The sequence below is a fragment of the Penaeus japonicus genome, unplaced genomic scaffold, assembly GCF_977035675.1.
Source record: "Penaeus japonicus unplaced genomic scaffold, GWHDUDI00000001_assembly GWHDUDI00000012, whole genome shotgun sequence".
Taxonomy (NCBI): Eukaryota; Metazoa; Arthropoda; class Malacostraca; order Decapoda; family Penaeidae; genus Penaeus; species Penaeus japonicus.
Window position 1 is genome coordinate 41465228 of NW_028234414.1, and position 5000 is coordinate 41470227.

The following is a 5000-nucleotide window of genomic DNA, read 5'->3' on the forward strand; positions in this document are numbered from 1 at the left end:
GGGGTTGGGGGCAGGTTTGGAGGGCAGGGGGTTGGAGGGCTGGGGTTGGAGGTTGGGGTGAGGCCAGGGGTAGGAGAGCTGGGGTTGGGAGAGCTGGTTTGAGACGGGATGAGAGCTGGGGTTGGAGAGCTGGGTTGGAGAGCTGGGTTGGAGAGAGTTTTTCTGGGGGTTGGAGAGCTGGGGGTTGGAGAGCGGGGGTTGAGACTTGGGGGTTGGAGAGCTGGGGGTTGGAGAGCTGGGGTTTTAGAGCTGGGGTTGGAGAGCTGGGGGTTGGAGACTGGGGTTGGAGAGCTGGGGTTGGAGAGCTGGGTTGGAGAGATGGGGTTGAGAGCCTGGGGGTTGAGAGCTGGGGGTTGGAGAGATGGGGGTTGGAGAGCTGGGGGTTGGAGAGCTGGGGTTGGAGAGCTGGGGTTGGAGAGGCTGGGGTTGGGAAATTAGGGCAGGGGGTTGGAGGCTGGGGGTTGGAGGGGGGATTGGGGTTGGAGGGCAGGGGGTTTGAGAGCTGGGGGTTGGAGAGCTGGGGGTTGGAGAGCTGGGGGTTGGAGAGCTGGGGGTTGGAGAGCTGGGGGTTGGAGAGCTGGGGGTTGGAGAGCTGGGGGTTGGAGAGCTGGGGGTTGGAGGGTTGGGGTTGGAGGGCAGGGGGTTTGAGAGCTGGGGGTTGGAGAGCTGGGGGTTGGAGAGCTGGGGGTTGGAGAGCTGGGGGTTGGAGAGCTGGGGGTTGGAGAGCTGGGGGTTGGAGGGTTGGGGTTGGAGGGCAGGGGGTTTGAGAGCTGGGGGTTGGAGAGCTGGGGGTTGGAGAGCTGGGGGTTGGAGAGCTGGGGGTTGGAGAGCTGGGGGTTGGAGAGCTGGGGGTTGGAGAGCTGGGGTTAGAGATATTGAGACGGAAAGTGCAGTCAAGGTGGGGTCGGTGTCAATACTATTTATTATTTTGGGTCTTCGTCCTGTGATCGGAAACGAGAAGTCGATTATTTGTTTATGAAATGAAGAAACGAGAGACTGAAGGATAATCTATATTTGAAAAATAATTTCCTTCCCAGCAAAACTAAACGATTGACGTGTATGAAAGTCCCTCCCTACATGGCTATCAAGAGGACTAATCCGAGGGCAAAGTACACAGGAATTTATATAGTTACACGTTGTTTTATAAGAAACTTTGATAATAGCATGCCAGGGATTCACCTGTGCTCAATCTCTCCACTGAATTAGTTAGAGGCTGTCAGGGATAAGGGGCAGGGGATAAGGGATAAGGGATAAGGGATAATGAAAAAGGGATAATGAAAAAGGGATAATGGATAAGGGATAGGGCATAAGGGATAAGAGATAAGGGATAAGGAATAAGGGATAAGGAACAAGGGATAAGGGATAAGGAATAAGGGATAACGGATGATGGATAAGGAATAAGAGATAAGGCATAAGGGATAAGGGATAAGAAACAAGGGATAAGGGATAGGGAATAAGTGATAAAGGAGGAATAAGGGATAACGAATAAGATATAAGGCATAAGGGATAAGCAAAAAGAAATAAGGGACAAGGAATAAGGGATAAGGAACAAGGCATAAGAGATAAGGAATGAGAAATAAGGAACAAGGAATAAGGAATAATGGATACCAGCGAAGAAGGATAGCGTGACTCTGAACGAGAGAACGGCGAGGCAAAGGAGGGCGAACAAGACCGAGCGACGAAGAAGGCACGAGAGAAAAAAAGGTCACGCCGGAGCGGAGAGCGAAAGCGGAAGGCGGGGAGGAAAAGGGTCGAGAAACACAAGACACTCAATAAAAGGAGAAGACACGGAGAACGGGAGGATAAAGACACGAAGAAGAGGGAGAAGAGAGAGAAGGATAAAGACACGAAGAAGAGGGAGAAGAGAGAAGGATAAAAGAACACGAATAAGAGGAGACGAAAAGAGAAGGGATAAAGACACGAAGAAGAGGGAGAAGAGAGAGAAGGAAAAAGACACGAAGAAGAGGGAGAAGAGAGAGAAGGATAAAGACACGAAGAAGAGGGAGAAGAAAGAGAAGGATAAAGACACGAAGAAGAGGGAGAAGAGAGAGAAGGATAAAGACACGAAGAAGAGGGAGAAGAGAGAGAAGGATAAAGACACGAAGAAGAGGGAGAAGAAAGAGAAGGATAAAGACACGAAGAAGAGGGAGAAGAAAGAGTAAGAAAAAGAACACGAATGAAAGGAGAAGAAAGAGAATGTAAAGACACGAAGGAGAAGAGAAGAGAGAGAAGGATAACGACACGAAGAAAGGGAGAAGAAAAGAAGGATAAATACACGAAGAAGTAGGGAGAAGAGACAGAAGATAAAGACGACGAAGAAGAGAGGAAAGAAAGAGAAGGATAAAGACACGAAGGACACGAGAAGAAAGGAGAAGGATAAAGACACGAAGAAGGGGGAGAAGAAAGAGAAGGATAAAGACACGAAGAAGAGGGAGAAGAGAGAGAAGGATAAAGACACGAAGAAGAGGGAGAAGAGAGAGAAGGATAAAGACACGAAGAAGAGGGAGAAGAAAGAGAAGGATAAAGACACGAAGAAGAGGGAGAAGAAAGAGAATGTTAAAGACACGAAGGAGAAGGAGAAGAGAAGAAGTAAAGACAGACGAAGAAGAGGATAAGATAGAGAAGGAAATGACACGAAGAAGAGGGAGATGAGAGAGATGGATAATGAAAACAAGAAGAGGGAGAAGAAAGAGATGGAGTAAGAATCGTTAGACTGCGAGAAGAATAGAGAAGGATAAAGACACGAAAAGAGGAGAAGAGAGAGAAGGATAAAGACACGAAGAAGAGGGAGAAGAAAGAGAAGGATAAAGACACGAAGAAGAGGGAGAAGAAAGAGAAGGATAAAGACACGAAGAAGAGGGAGAAGAGAGAGAAGGATAAAGACACGAAGAAGAGGGAGAAGAAAGAGAAGGATAAAGACACGAAGGACAGCGAGAAGAAAGAGAAGGATAAAGACACGAAGAAGAGGGAGAAGAAAGAGAGAGAAGGATAAAGACACGAAGAAGAGGGAGAAGAAGAGAGAAGGATAAAGACACGAAGAAGAGGGAGAAGTGAGAGAGAAGGATAATAGACACGGATAGAAGTGGGGAGAAGAATAGATGGAAGGGGGATAATGTATAGATGATTAGGGTAAGTGTGTATGAAGGTTTTGTCTAGTTGTATTGTGGTAGATGATGTGTGTATAGGATTTTGTAAAGTTAGTTTGGGGGTGTTGGTGTGTGGTTGTGTTTGGTTAAGGTTGTAGTGGAGGTTGTTGTGTGTTTTGTTAGTCTAGGTTGTTTGGGTGTTGTAAGGTGTTGGTGTTTGGTATAGTTTGTGGGGGGGGGTGTTGGGGTTTGGGTGTTGTGTTTGTATTTATTTTTGTGGGGGTTTTTTTAGGGGTGTTTTATAGTTTTTGGGGTGGTTGTGGTGGGGTTTGGTGTTTGTATAAGTTTTGTGGGGGTGGTTGTGGGTGTGTTGTGTTTGTATAGTTGTTGTGGTGTTTTTGGTGTCTATTGGGGTGAATTTGGTTTTAGATATAGTGGATTTTTTTTTCTTTTTTTTTTTTTTAGGGTTTTTGGTATATTTTTTTTTTTTTTTTGTGGTTTGTTTTGGTTTTGGGTTGGGTTGGTTTGTAGGGGTTAAGTTATTGATGTTGGGGTTGGGTTAAGGAGGTTTGGGGTTTGGGTTTTAAGTTGGGGAGGGGATTTTGGTGGGTTGGGGTGGGATGAGTGTTTTTGTTATTGTTGTAGAGGGGGGGGGTTGAGGGGGGGGGTAGTGAGTAAGTTTGGTTGGTGTTGTGTGGGTGGGGGGGTTTGTGGGGTGGTTTGTGGGGGGGTGTGGGTGTGGGTGGGGTGTGGGGTTGGGGGGGGGGGTGTGTGTGTGGTGTTGTTGTTGGTGGTGTGGGTGGTGGGGTGGGGGTGGGTGTGGGTGGGGGTGTTGTGGGGGGGGGGGGGGGGTGGGTGGGTGGTTTGGGGTGGGGGGTGGGGGGTGAGGGTGGTGGGGGTGGGGGTGTTGGGGGTGTTTGGTGGGTTTGGGGGGGGGTTTGGGTTGGTTGGTTTTTTTTTTTTGTTTGTGTGTGGGGGATTGGGGGGGGGGGGGTGGGTGGGTTTGTGGTGTGGGGGGATTGGGGGGTGGGGGGGGGGGGGGGGGGGGGGGGGGGGGGGGGTGGGGGGGGGTTTGTGTGGGGGGGGTTGGGGTGGGTTGGTGGGGGGGGGTTGGGGGGGTTGGTGGTGGGTTTGTGTTGGGGTTGGAGGGGTGGGGGTTGTTTGTGTGTTTGTTTTGTGTGTGTGTGTTGTGTTTTGTTTTTTTTTGTGTTTTGTTTGTGTTTGTGTGTGTGTGAAGTGTGTGATTGTAGTGATGAGTAAGATGTAAGTGGTGTGTTATGTGGTATTAATGAGAGTGTGTGTGTAGTGAAAGATAAAAGAGTTAGTGTTATGTTGTGTGTTAGATAAAGTAGAGAGTATAATTAAGAGAATGAGTAAAGAGATAGTAGAGAGAGAAAGATGTGAGTGAAAGAGAAGAGTAGAGAAAGAGTGTAAATGAGAAAAGTGAGAGGAAGAGATAGAGAGATAGAGAAAGAGAAAGAGAGAACGAGAGAGAGAAAGAGAAAGAGAAAGAGAAGAAAGAGAAGTGAAAGAGAAAGAGAAAGAGAAAAGAGAGAGAGAAAGAGAAAGAGAAAGAGAGAAAGAGGAAAGAGATAAGAGAAAGAGATAAAAAGAGAAAAGAGAGAGAGAAAGAGAAAGCGCGAAAGAAAGAGAAAGAGAAAGAAGAAAGAGAATAGAAAAGAGAAATAGAAGAGAGAGAGAAGAGAAGAGAAAGAGAGAGAGAGAAAAGAAATAGAGAGAAGAGAAGCGAAAGATAGAGAGAAATAGAAAGAGAGAGATTCTATTAAAATAACAGAAATCTCCATATCGCGCTCTCTATCATCATCATCTAGACCCTCTAAATCTCTACTCTCCCTATCTCTCTCCCTATCCCTCTCTCTCTCCCTCCTCCTCTCCCCTCTCCCGCTCTCATCT

General features: G+C 47.5%; 1 pseudogene; it reads right to left on the reverse strand.

The window, feature by feature from the left end:
- Nucleotides 1-1202: 1202 nt before the first annotated feature.
- The window catches only part of LOC147470857 (uncharacterized), a 17043-nt pseudogene continuing 13245 nt past the window's right edge, over nt 1203-5000 (reverse strand).